The sequence below is a fragment of the Mastomys coucha genome, unplaced genomic scaffold, assembly GCF_008632895.1.
Source record: "Mastomys coucha isolate ucsf_1 unplaced genomic scaffold, UCSF_Mcou_1 pScaffold21, whole genome shotgun sequence".
NCBI classification, from domain to species: domain Eukaryota; kingdom Metazoa; phylum Chordata; class Mammalia; order Rodentia; family Muridae; genus Mastomys; species Mastomys coucha.
Window position 1 is genome coordinate 70,028,733 of NW_022196904.1, and position 13,718 is coordinate 70,042,450.

Sequence of the window (13,718 nt, forward strand, 5' to 3'; positions counted from 1 at the left end):
GAGCCTGAAATCACGGGGTCCTTCTTGCTGAACCAAACTCTCTGGCTTCTGTTTTCTCACTCCTTGCCAGAAATAAATCATGTTCTGAGTGACTGGAGTCATTGCTCACAGCTCCGTGAGCTGGTGTAGGGTGGGGCGAGGGGCAGTGGCCTTGGGGCTCCTGTCAGTAAAGACCCAGGCCTTTGGGCTGGGGGAGGGGAAAGAGTGGCTGGTCCTATCCCTGGGAGGCTGCAGTCATTGGGGGAGAGACAATGGGGCTCAGCATCTGCTCCTAGCTGGGAGAAGGGACCCTCCAGTGAAAAGCCAGGGAGAGCAGGGAAGTGTGGGAGGAATTGATGAGAAGGGGTGGAGCCAAGGAGATGCAGCCCGGAGGAAGGAGGGAAGGGGAAGGAAGAGCGTAGGGAGGGGAGAGGATCCAGGCTTCCCTTCTACTCGGTGACCTGGTCCGGAGCCACAGCTTCCCTCGCTTTGTCTGGGCCCGCCGAGACCTCACATTTCTCGCCCAGCTGCAGCCCCAGTCCAAGGGCCAGGCATCCAGCAGGTGCTCAATACTTACTTGGGAAAATAAGAAATGTGGCCAACTTTGCTCTGGGAACTTTTCCCCCGTGTTGTTTCCACTCCTCCGGAGAAGCCGAAGACAGAGCTGGTCTTGGGAGCACGCCCAGGCGCCCCATGAATAATTGACCCTTGGTGGCGACACTGCCCGGCTCTGTCCGCGGGCTCCGTACCCGCCCATGCGTCGGAGTCGAGCGGCGCAGCTCTGAGTGGCGGGTGTCCGGGAGGTTGGAGGCGGGGTGTCCGGCCTGTCCCAGAGCTGGGAGGAGGCCAGGCTATGCCGAACCCCGGGCCCAGCGGGGATCCACAAGGGCCCAGACCTCAGCGAACGACCACGCCTCGGCGCCCCCCAGCAGTGCACCCCGGGGTCGAGCCCAGGCCCTGGGCTTGGGGAGGACGCAGGGGGCCCCGAACTCCTCTGAGCCTCATTCGCACCCGGGTCCCGGCGATAGTAGCCGGGGCCGTTCCCTCGAGTCTGACCGTCCAGGGCTCTGCGAACAGCTGTTTAAAGGCTCTTTACTGTTCAGGGCTCTGCGGCGACGTTTGCTCCAAGTCCCATCTGCCCACTTAAAAAATATATTAAGTGAAGAGCACCCCAGCTTCCACCCCTGACTGGGGAGGGGGCAGGCTCAGCCCTTACCCGTATTTCGCAAGGACTGGGCACTCAAGAGGCTCCCCCGACCCCCACCCCCATTAGATCTTCTTTGGGATAGGGCACCCCAGACTTCCTGGGGGGCTGTTCTCTCGAGCCCCCTTTGTGCCTGGCAGGGACAGCCCCCCATTTCCATGCGAGGTTCTGACGCTCCCTTCTCCCCCGCTTGTTAATCTTTGTTCCCCTTTTCTGCTGAGAGGAGGGGAAAAAAAAAGAGAGGGAGAAAGAAAAGAAGGAAAAAGGCGTGACTCGATTTTCAAACGAAACTCCCACAGCAAACAAAACCCTTTTAGAGAAATAAAGGAGGAAGAAGGAAGAAAAGAGGGAAGGGGAAGAAAAAAAAAAGAGAAGCCTCCAGGCTTGCAATTCGAGTAGGAGAGTTGCAGCGAGAGAAAGAGAAAGAAAAGAAGAAAAATCCTCTCTGCGGTAGAAAGAGAAAAAGAAAACTTGGGCCGATGAGAGGGGGGTGCTGGGGGGGTGGAAGGAAGTGAGAAAACAAAAGAGAGATAAAAGGGCTGCTTTTCTGTCTCTCTTCCTCTGCGAGCTGGCTTAGGAGGAGCTGTTTAGCATCCCTTCACGTCAGCCCTGCCTCATTCCCTTCTTCCAGGGAGGGAGAGAGCGCGAGCGAGAGAGCGAGCGAGCGCGAGAGAGAGCAGGAGGGAGAGAGAGAGAGAGGGGGAGAAAGAGAGGAGCCGGAGGGAGGGAGGGAGGGTGGCAGAGCAGGGCGGGCGCGCGTGGAGGCGGCGCGCAGCAGCAACCCGGGCGGTGGGCAGCAGGAGCCCCCGGCCCGCCCGGCCCGGCCAGCGGAGGGCCGCCAGCGCGAGGAGCCGCGCCCGGACCCAGGGTGAGTGTCCCGCGCGGCCCGCGGCCCCGCCAGCCCCCGGGCGGCCCACGGCGGGGTGGCTGGGGGGCGCGGGGGTGGGTCGCTGCGGCCGCGGTCGACCCGCCCCCCGCCTCTCCCCGGGGACGGCGGCGCGCAGGCCCGCAGCCGCGCTGCAAACATGTCGTCTTTTCCTTTCACTTCCACATTCCCTCATGCCGGAGAGCTGGAGCGAGAGAAGGGGAAAGAGGGAGAGATGGCGTCTGGAGGGGGGGAGGAGGGAGAGGGGGAAGGGAAGGGAAGAGAGAGAGAGAGAGAGGAGAGTGAGGAGAGAGAGAGAGAGAGAGAGAGAGAGAGAGAGAGAGAGAGAGAGAGAGAGAGAGAAGAACAGGCAGAGAAGCAGCAAAATGAAAGGAAAGCGCGGCGGCGGCGCGGGAGGCCCGGGAGGCGGCGGCGGTCTCCGGCCCGCACGTGGGTGTCGCGGCGCTCGGGGACGCTCCCCCCACACCTGGCCCGGGACTCAAAGTTTCACCCCTCGCCGCCCCGCCCCTGCGGCTGCCCACAAACTTTTTACTCCGGGAGCGGGTGGGGTGGCCGCGCGGCCCGGCCGGCCGGCAGGGTGGCGAGGGCGCAGCGCGCAGCCGGCGTGCCAGGCGCCCCTCGAGGGCAGCGGGCGTCCCCAGCCCGGTACCACGCCGGACGGACCCGGGCCCACCGAGGTGGCTCCGGCTCCGACCTGTTGAAGGCGCTCGCCCCGGGCCGGGAACGGGTGGGCAGATCCCCACGGCTGATCTCGAGGCTCCTGTGGCTCGGCCTCCCTCGCCGCCCCCTCTTCCTCTCCTCGCGGTCATTTTCCTAATTGGACGGAGCTGTGGGGCGTGATCGTCGGCGTCAGACGGAGGAGCCCCCCGAATCGGGTGGTCTCCCTTCCACGACTCAGACCCCACCGAGCCGACCTCTGTACGCCCCCCCCCCCCCCCCCCCAGCTGCGGACTTGCTAACTCGTGCGTAGCGGGTTGTTGGTTTTCTTTCTTTCTTTTTTTTTTTTCAACTTGCCTTTTAAGATGACTTTTATGGTCCCTGCAACTGCTTCCTTCCAGTCTAAACTGTAGTTTGGGAAGATTTAAGAGGCCAGGGAGGTGCTTGTGTGGGCTTTAACTAATCCAAAACGGTCATTAATGTATCTCTACGCCCTCGAGATGGTTCCGACCAGGCCAAGCAGTAGCCTGGGTGTGTTTTCACCCGGACATTGCGGAGTTCCTTCACGGTTTTAGCGGCCAGCCTGCCAGTGAGGGGACACTTGACCTGCGGGCCCTGTGCCCTATCTTCGAAGGGCACCCTGAGTCCCTTTCTTTCCGTTCACAATGGAAACTCTCCACCACTGTCCACCTGAAGACTTAACTAGTCCCTGTGGGTACCTCGGACGCTTACAGAACTCCCCCACAGGTGTGCGGAGGACTTTGTGCTGTTGGGGGTCATCCAGCCAGCTTTGACGCTGCCCTCTCAGCCTTGCCTTTGTACTTGTGTAAGTAAAAAAGCAAAGTTTATTTCTGCCAAATAGAAGAACTGGTGTATGGGAACAGGAATGGGAGTTTGGGGCAGGGGCAGGCCTTCCTAGGGACCTTCAAAGATCCATGGAGCTGGTGTGAGAAGGGGGAAATGGTCCCGTCTCTAGATATAAGTGTATTCTCATCAAAGCTGAAGGGCCTGGCTGGTTTTGATTTTGACCGTCACCTTTTCACTTGTTTTAAAGCACATTTACCTTCGAGACCTTTGCTTAGTGGTTTTGTCTGCTCTCTCATCCCACAAGTAACCCTGGGCCGGGCACCTGCTGTTCTTGGAGCACAACCTTGAATTGATCACTTCCAGCTCCAGCCACCTTGCATAGCTGGCTGTGCTGCCTGAGGGCACTGGGTAGAGCTGCTTTCTTTGGGGTAGGGAGAATGGACAGTCTGGCCTGGTTTCCTAAGTGACTGCGTGCCAAGAGTTTCAGTGAGTTGGGGTGGGGACAGACTGTCGTCTATAGTGTCTTGGTTGTCTTCTCCGAGCTGTTCTGAGCTGACCCTTGGTCCCATGGTGTATGAAGCGTTTGTTTGTGCTCAGGTCCCCTCTGTCACAACCAGGCTTTTTTATTTTAGGCTCCTTGTCTACAGCCAAGGAGACCGACAAGGTCTAGAATTCCTCTTGGGTTGGAGGAAGGAATACTGGGATCACCAGAGGTTTTGATGAGCTTTTCATTTAGTTTTGCCTTGTGGTCCAGAGATATTTCTAGCAAGGCTGCTCTTTTGAGACAGTGTCTTACTACCTAGACTAGACTGGCTGTGAACTGGCCATCCTCCTGTCTCAAGTTCTCAAGTACTGAGATTACATGCATGTGCCACCAGGCCTGGCTCTAGCATAGGGAATGGTTACCTGTGGGTCTCGCCCCCCCCCTTTGTGGGGGTGGGGTGGGGGTTGTCACCTATCATATATTTACATTACATTCATACCAGTAGCAAAATGAAGTTAGGAAGTAGCAATGAGATAATTTTATGGTTGGGGGTCACCAGGATTGTATTAAAAAGGCTGGCAGCACTAAGAAGGTTGAGAACCACTGGAATCCTGGAAAACTAAAAGGAAGAATCCATTGCACTCCCGAAGAAACAGGTGGAAAGGCCCACTCCTCCCTGTACCCGTGCTCACGTTTGGTGCAGGTTCCTCCTTTGGCTTGGCCACCCACATCCCTCAGGTCTTACAAGGTCCAGGCCCCAAGCAAGTTACTCAGTTTGCAGAAGGGAGGACTCTGAATCTGCATGGCCTCTGTGAAGGATGGGTGAGCCATTCCTTTGATTTCAAAGCTAGAAGACCTTAGAGAGGTTGTTTAAAAATAAACCAAGGCATAAAGATCACCCCATTGACCTCAGAGTCAGTAGTCGGTTAGACACTCAAATCGGAGCCCCTGGGATCTGTTTCCAGCACCCTCTCTCTTCAAGACCACTACGCTTATGGCTGCTAAGGCTTCCCAGTCACACATAGTTCAAAGGCCATGAAGTCATGGGCTGGTAGTACGTGTACAGGCTGAGGTAACATCGCCTTATTCTCTAGGTATGCTGAACACGCCACTCTGGAGGACTGGGCAGGCCAGGGCAATTATTGGGAGAGCTTGCTATTTTAAAACTGACTTTTTAAAAGTCTAGCAGTACAGCAGGGTAAAAGTTTAGTCATCAGGATGTTCCCAAATTACTGGGTTTTGATCCTGAATAGTTTCTTCATACTTTGTACTTGTGCTTGGTTTATTTAGGGTTGGCCAGAGAGGAAGAAGAATGGGGGAAGAAGGAAGGACCTCGGCCAGTTGCTCTCAATTCAGAGTTTAGATCTGTTAGAATGTTTAATGGGGCAGAGATCTTGGCTATCTATGGATTCCCCCCCCCCCACAATCTTAGTTTATGTATCTATTGCTTATTAGCTTTGTCCACTGCTAAGCCTTTGGAAGACTAATATATAGTTGGCCTTTCATAAATACTTGTTGAATGATGTGCTGGACATTAGGAAAAGCCTTTCCCTCCCAGGAGGAGCTCAGCAATGACACACAGAGGCAGGGATGGGGATGTGATTGATGGGAGCTGCAGAGTTGGGCTGTGATTCATTGTTTCAAACAAGCTCCAGACAGGTAATGCAGGAGGGGGTTGGGAAAGAGTGGATCCTGAATGGGTGGAGCCACAGGGTGGAGACTTCTACAAGACAATAGAGAGGTTTTGAATTGGACTCAGACACTGGGAGAATTATATAACCAGGTGTTCTGGTCCATTATGATTATGGAAAGTGTGTATATATATGTGTGCATATTTATATCCATCCATCCTGTAGTCCTTAAGGGTGCTGGCAAACACATTGCTATTCTCATTTGGTGACCTGGGAAACCGCACAGAGGCGTTAAGTCATTTGTCCTGGGGCACAGAGCTGGTATCTCAGCCCCAGGCCTACTGACTTCTGACTTTGCTTCCCTAGAATGATCACATGGTCAGGCCTCTCTACTTATTCGAAGGAGCTGAGTCTTAAACCTTAAGTTTTCCTTCAAAGTTAGTGGAAGAGAAGCTAAAAGACAAATTGTCAAGAGGCGATGCTGTCACACCCCTCAATCCCAGCACTCATGGAAGGCAGAGGCAGGGGGATCTCTGAGTTCTGAGGCTAGCCTGGTCTACATAGTAAGCTCCAGGACAGCCAGGGCTACACAGAGAAACCCTGTCTCAAAAAACAAAACAAAACAAAAACCAGAGTAGGGGTGGCGGGGCGGTGAATTATCCGTCTGCAGCATGTCTTCATGCTGCCTGAGGACGGCTGAACCAGTGAGGACAGACAGGGTGTGCTTATTTTCCAGGGCCTAATTATTCCCAAGTAGCAGCACCAGGCCAGGACTGTCTTTGTACTTGACAAGAATTTAAATGCATGTGCACACATATGAACACAGGTGATGCTGGGAAGAATCAGATCCAGGGTTTTGCCCATGTGCAGTGCCGCTGAGCTACGTTCCTACCCTGTTGGAATATATTTTAACTGGTGGGAATTTTAAAGCTAAGGAATGTACTGTTGAGGGTTGGGGAAGTGGCCCAGGCAGTAAAGTGCTTGTGAGTTGAAGATCAGCACCCACATGAATTCTATGGTACCTGTAACTTCAGAATTGAGGTGATGGAGACAGGAGGATTGCTGGGGCTCTCTGGCTGGCCAGCCTAACTAGTCCAGGAGACTTTACTTCAAAAAGCAAGGTAGATGGCACCTGAAGAATGACCGTCCAGCCTCCATTTACATGCAAATATGTGCACCTGCACACACAAATGCACCCACATATAGGAACCACACACACACAAAGGGCGGTCACCATCTGCTTTGAGGTCTCCAGCAGATGTCCCACAGGTGTAAAGTCCAGCGAGCTAGCCCAGTGGAGAGCAGAGCCTTGCAGATCCTTGTTCATGGGCAGTCCGAGGTTCTAGGAACTATGCTATCCCGTCCTCTTGGAGCTTGCTGTCTGTCTTGGAGACAGACATTAAACGAATAATTACACAAATACTCTTTAATTATAGTTGCTATAATGCTTCAAAGGAAAAAGTTCAGAGGCATAGGAGCCAATAATTAGGGAGGGAGGAGTAGAGGGGCAGCTCCCAAAGAAAGGGATATCTGATGCAGCTTGGACGGAGGGCTTTATAACCAGGGGGTAGACTTTGGCTTTTTCTTTCTTTGGAAATAGAGACAGTAAAGAAGAGAAAGGCCAGGCCCTCTGGATAATAATGGAAGGGGCTAGACAGCTTGTACAAGTCTAGCCCCAAAGCCTTTATAAACATTTTATTACTTTATTATGTATGTGTTTAGGCACAAGGATGCCATGGTACATTGTGTTAAAGTCAGTTCCACTGTGTGGATCCTGGGGGGTAGGGAGGGGTGCGCAACTCAGGTTATTTGGGCTTGGCAGCAAGTGCCTTAACCTGCAAAGCTATCCTGACAGTGCCTCTCCCCTACTGGTGGGTTTTTGTTTATTTTCAGTAACTAAAGCAAGCCTTAACTTGCTTTGTAGCTCAGAGACTGGCCTTGAACACCTGATCCTCTAGAAGGTAAAGGCTGGGATTGCAGGCATGTGCTACTTTACCATGCTTGCCTTAAGTTCACAGCCACCCTTAGGACTACAGGCACGTACCATCTGGCCTGGCTTAGTCTGTTCCCTATGTGATTACCTAGGAGCTTGGTAGAAATGCAGGCTCCTGGGCCCCCTCACAGATTTGCTGAGGCTGCTTTTTAACCAGAGTACCAAGGAGGTGGCTCAGGTGAACAGGAGCCCTGAACTGGGAGGTTGTCAGTTTTGCAGGCAAGGAGTGGTGTGACCTGGAACAACTTCTGGCAAGTAGCAGGGAATTAGGCAATCTCACAGGTCCCTTCTAGCATCTCTGACCTTTAGCTTTTGGAGCCTTGTGCTATCACCAAGCTTGTAGAGGGTCAAAGCTGCACCCCTGCGTTGCCTTCCTGAGGAAGCACTCATGCCCCGGCAGGGCTTTTGAGACGGATCGGAGTAAGTTGTAAGAAGTATTGGAGCTTTGTGTCACAGACTACACACAGGGAGAGTTAGGCTGAAGTAAGAAAACTGGCAAGGTCACAGGGCTTTGGGAAGGGAGGTGTAAGGTTTCTGCCAGAACTGGAAGTTAAAACCACATGGGGGAACCTGCTCTGTGGTTCTGTGGGTTCAAACTTTGTCTTTTTAGACAGGAACTTTGTCCCTGGCTTCCTGAAGTCACTTCAGGGAGGGGGCTAGCCATGGGTGCGTGCAGTTGGGGGGTTGGGGTTCTTACCTGAAGCCATGCAGGTTATGTACATGGCATTCTGGGAGAAGACAGCTGTACTCATTAGCTTTGGGAAGCCCTTGGGTCTAGGGTAGCAGTTCTTAATTCTGGTTTGTGACCCCTTGGGTATGACAAACAAAAATCACAATTTTGAAGTAACAATGCAAACATTTTATGGTTAGGGAGTCACCATAACATGAGGAACTGTATTAAAGGGTCCCAGCGTTGGCAAGGTTGAGAACCACTGGTTTAGACTAGGTTTGGTCCTGGTAATAGAACCCAGGGTCTCATGAACACAAGGCAAGAACATGACCACTGCTACCCCTTTTTCTTTTTTTCTTTCGCTTTCATTTTTAAAAAAAAAAAAATTATGTGGGGAGGATGTGTGTGAATATGGAGGTCAAAGGACGAGTCGTGGGAGTTAGTTCCCTTGGGGATTGAACTCAGGTTGTTGGCTTGGTGGCAAGCACTTTTGCCCTCTGAGCCATCTTGCTGGACCTTTTTATATATATATTTTGAAACAAGGTCTTACTAAGTTGCCAACCTTTCGGCTTGCCTTGCTCCACGCCCTGGCAGACTTGTAATCCTCCTCAGCCTCTCAAGTCGGTGTCACCCAGACCTTTGATTGAACAGTACTTATGTGCAGGCACAGCTCTAGGTGCTTTACATACTGTCTAGTAGTTTATTTATTTATTCATTTATTTTGAGGGGAGTGGAAATCGAGAAAGAACTGCATGGTTCAACCTGCCCCCCAGCTTGCCATGAAGCTGGCCTCGAACTCTTTTTTTTTTTTTTAAAGATTTATTTATTTATTGTATGTAAATACACAGTAGTTGCCTTCAGACACTCCAGAAGAGGGCGTCAGATCCCATTACAGATGGTTGTAAGCCACCATGTGGTTGCTGGGATTTGAACTCAGGACCTTCGGAAGAGCAGTCGGCGCTCTTAACCACTGAGCCACCTCACCAGCTCAGGCTTCGAACTCTTAATACCCCTTCCTACGCTTCCTGAGCGCTGGGACTGCAGACTACTGTTTAGAGCTCTGTTTAGATATTTAAATTAGCTCCTTTAAATAGAATAACTTTCCTGAAGTCATGCATAGCAAACATTGGACACAGGTGGGATAGGAGTGAGATCTTTTAGTAGTAGAGAGAGGTTACAGAGCCCCCTTCCTCCCCCTTAGTAAGCATCTCCTAATTGTTCATGTATTGTGACAGGAAGATTCCTAAGGAAACAGAGATGGGATGGGGCCAGGTTCCCAGACTGCCTCTGAAAACCCATATCACCATTGGGTCCAGCTTCTTATTTGCAAAGCAAAGAATTAGCAAACAAGATTACTGCAGCCTTGAAGACTAAACATTCTGGAAGAAAAGCCTTTGAAGAATTGCACCCTTGAATTAGGGGAAGGGGTTGCAAGAGGAAATTGGGGTAGATCCCCAAATGGAACAGATTAAAGGGTGTTAGAACCAAAGCTGGCCAAATGCATGTCAGCGGCATCATAAGGTGAAATAACTGGTTTTATTACCTCCTAATTAATGTGTGGTGCGCGCAGAGCCGGCCCTCCCCCCACCCCAGTGCCTTACCGCAGCACAGAGGCCTTCTGTCTTCTCCTTTACGCTTTCTTATGATACCTAGATTTTCATGCATATGATTTTTTTCCTTGTAACGTGTTTGCAAACGAGGTCAAGTCACTCTCAGAAGTTGGGCAGCCTTTAAGAGGGCTTTGGTTCTGTCTTTCACACCCTCCATTGTATGAGTTTCTGGTATTAAATATATATGCTCTATTGTGTGTTTATTTCTGGGAGTGCGCAGAGAGCTGTGGGAAATTCGAGGATTTTCCAAGCAGTCAGAACTGAGCATAAGAGATCACTGTGGCCCAAAAGTCTTCCCTCCATACCCCTGGTTAGGAACTACAGATTCAAAATGAGGTCGGAAAGATGGCTACAGAAAGCAAGAAGGCCCAGATTTAAACAAGAAACTAATTTCGGTGATGACTTTTGCTTGAGTGTGGATTGTCTGGGGGTGGGGAAGGGCATGGGTTTGGGTGCCACCCCAGTGACCATCCCATTTCCAGGAGGACAGTGATGGCGTAGCTTCCTGGTTGTGAAGGCAGTTCTGCATGCCTGGCAAAACACACAAGGCAAACTTGACTGCTGGGATTATGATCACACTAGCATGTCTCCCTCCTCAACCAACTGGCCTCTTGAGAACTGCCAGGTACCCTTTGGGAGCCAGTGGTGTGGTTGGTTAATCTCACAGACTGTCTGGTTGACAAATGCTTTGTCCCATCTTGGGCCACTCTATTAGCTTCGGACTCCTTGTAGAAATTCTGTGACTTACCCTCCCTCCACAAAGCCCTACTGGAATCCGGCCTGTTCACCCCTGCCTGAGCTGAAACCCTGGGTCTGCCTCCCTAGGCTTTTCCCCTCTGCCCTCCCATCATGTCCTGCCCAGATCACCTCTGTGGACTTCTCTCATCCTGGGCTCTGGGTTTCTGTTTACACCTGCAGACAGGCCAGTCTCCTGATCCCTTTCCTGTGTGGCTCCCTTCACACTAGAATCTACTTCCCCTCTCTCCGTCCCTCCCTGCCTGCCTTGACATGGTTACTGTCAGGGACAGCCTTGCCTGCTTGGGTCTGGCTTATCACTGGTCCTTCTCTGATCCTGTTATCTCTGCCATTTCCCCCGTCTGTCCTTGCTGCACTTGGGTGCCCTGGCCACCGTCCTCAGCATTCGGCTTTCTTCCACATGTCTGGTCCAGTCTGAGTAGTGAGGGCTCTACCTTGGCCACACGCCCCAGGGACCGCCTCACAGCCGGACTGCCTGCCTTTGGTTTGTGACACACTCTGACATCTGCGCTGTTTAACAAGTGAGTCCAGGCCATTTACATTTGCTTTGCTATAGTTTTATATGTTTAGCTGGGATCGTAGATGTGCCCTCATCCAGATGTGGGGCTGGGGGTGGGATTCTGCATTTCATGCTACCCTGTGCCACTAACTGAGCTATACTCTCAGCCCCTTGTTTTGTTTTGTTTTTCTTGAGACTGGGCTTCATTGTCTGGCCCTGGCTGACCTGGAACTTAGATGGAGGTCAAGCCATCCTCAAAGTTGTAGTAGTCTTCTAGTCTGTGCCTCCCAAAAGCCTGGCTGTATGTACCTAATTTTCTCATTTCTTTTTTGAGATAGGATCTGTACATAGCCATAGCTGTCCTAGAATTCAGGATGTAGATCAGGCTAGCCTGAAGCTCAGTGCTGGAATTAAAGGTGAACATCGTCTTACCTAGCAGTTCCCTCCCACCCAAACAATACAAGGAAACGCTTTCATTTGTCACAGTAGTTTAGCTGTTTCTCTCTTTGCTTTTTTCTTTTTTAGAGACAAGGTCTCACTCAGTATACAGCTCTGTAGACCAGGCTTCCTTCCCATATTTGCCTGCCTCTACCTCTTGAGTGCTGGGATCAAAGGTGTGCATCACCATACCCAGCTTCTTTTTCTTTCTTTAATCCCACAAACTAATTAGGTGCTGCTAAAGAAAAGAGTTTGTGTGTGTGTGTGTGTGTGTGTGTGTGTGTGTGTGTGTATGTGTCTATGAATGCACACTTGCTTGGGCCTGAGCCATCACACCGATTCAGGAAAGCACATTTTTCAGGGAGGGTATGTTTCCTTCTAGCAGTTATTTGTCCTACAGATCCATCCATTTATTAAGAATTTTATGCCGGGTGGTGGTGGTGCATGCTTTTAATCCCATCACTTGAGAGGCAGAGGCAGGCGGATTTCTGAGTTCGAGGCCAGCCTGGTCTACAGAGTGAGGACCACGACAGCCAGGGCTATACAGAGAAATCCTGTCTCAGAAAAAAAAAAAGAATTTTATAATACATTCAGTGTGGAGGAGCAGAACTCAACACACAGAGAAAAGGCCCTGCCAATCACCCATAGTCTCCAAGGAACGCCCCCTTTCTAATGCCCACCTTCACCACCACTATGACCAGCAGTTTGCTTGCTTTTTGAGACAAGGTCAGGGAATCACTGAAGTCCAGGTAGCCCCCACCTTAGGATGATACTTCTGCATCTGTCTATTATCCTGAATGATAGATAGTGCTGGAATGATAGGCCTTCTGCATCCAGCTGGCCTTTCCCCACTTTCAACAGCCACTGTTGCCTGTTAGTTGTTTGTGTGCCGGGGGCAGGGAATGTAGGACTCAGACTCCCCCATATTGAACTCCAAGCTTTTTGAAAGCTTGGGACCATATTACTTATTTCTGGAGCCCCAATGCCTGGCTCACTGTTGGGAAGAGTTATTGATTAATAGACTTCTATTGATTGAGTAGAGTTTATGGTAAAATCAATATTACTCTTAACAATAATAATAATAATAACAACAACAACAGTAATAATGTTATAAGACCACCTGTCCTATGATCTTGGACTAGTCCAGCTTTCCTCTTAGGTGCTCAGTGTCCTTGGCTACACTGAAAGGTGCTTCTTTTTTTTTCCACTTCTCCAGCCCAAAGATTTAATTATTTATTATATGTAAGTATACTGACGCTGTCTTCAATACCCCAGAAGAGGGCGTCAGATCTCATTGCGGATGGTTGTGAGCTACCATGTGGTTGCTAGGATTTGAACTAAGGACCTTTGGAAGAGCTGTCTGTGCTCTTAACCACTGAGCCATCTCTCCAGCCCAAAAAGTGCTTCTTAGGATCAGCCTCGCTCCGACAGTCAGTGGTCCCGACATTCAGTGCTGTTTATGAATGTTGCTGCAACACCAGGTATCAACTCTTGGCTAGCAAATGATATGAAGAGATGGGAGGGCTGTGGAGAGAAACAACACACAATCTAGAGGTAGCTGGCCATGGATTGGAAGAGAAGAAAAAGGAACTTGAAGAGCAAGCTCTCATGGTGTAGGGCTAGGGTTGACTGCTGGCCTGGCTCAAGGCCCCAGCAGAAGCCAGGAAGGGACAAGAAAAACATTCTAAAATGATGACTGGTTTGAGGCCAGCCTGGTCCACACAGTGAGTTTTAGGACATCCAGTGCTACATTGTGAAACCCTGTTTCAGGGAGAAACACATACACTCAAAACAAACAAACAAACCATGGAGGTAGAGGGGAAAGGAAGGGCAGGAACCCTCAAACTTCCATCAGCAGAGAACAGCATCCTACCACCATGTTCCCTGCAGTCCTAGGAAGAAAGGTCCCTTTTATGTGCCGCTTGGGGTGAATCGAGGGGTCTTTCTAAGTGAGAACGAGGGGCAGAGTGCCTGGCTGAGCTTTGGAGACTTATAACAGTGCTCTCCCCAGGGAAGGGAGCATTTTGAATTTTGTGCCTCATGCATATATTACCTGGTAACAAATAGTTACAAAGAAGGCGGTAGATGTGGTGGTGGCGGGGGG

General features: G+C 51.0%; 1 protein-coding gene across 4 annotated transcripts in view; it reads left to right on the forward strand.

The window, feature by feature from the left end:
• The first annotated feature begins 373 nt into the window (after positions 1-373).
• Positions 374-13,718, forward strand: part of Znf710 (zinc finger protein 710) — a 69,712-nt gene continuing 56,367 nt past the window's right edge. For 2 of the 4 annotated variants that reach the window (XM_031387097.1, XM_031387095.1), the window contains exon 1: positions 374-541. The gene's annotated coding sequence lies outside the window, so the exon portion shown is untranslated. Of the gene's footprint in view, positions 542-1,392; positions 2,052-2,579; positions 3,553-13,718 lie in introns of those variants that run through there. The other 2 variants (XM_031387093.1, XM_031387094.1) reach the window with 2 other exon arrangements.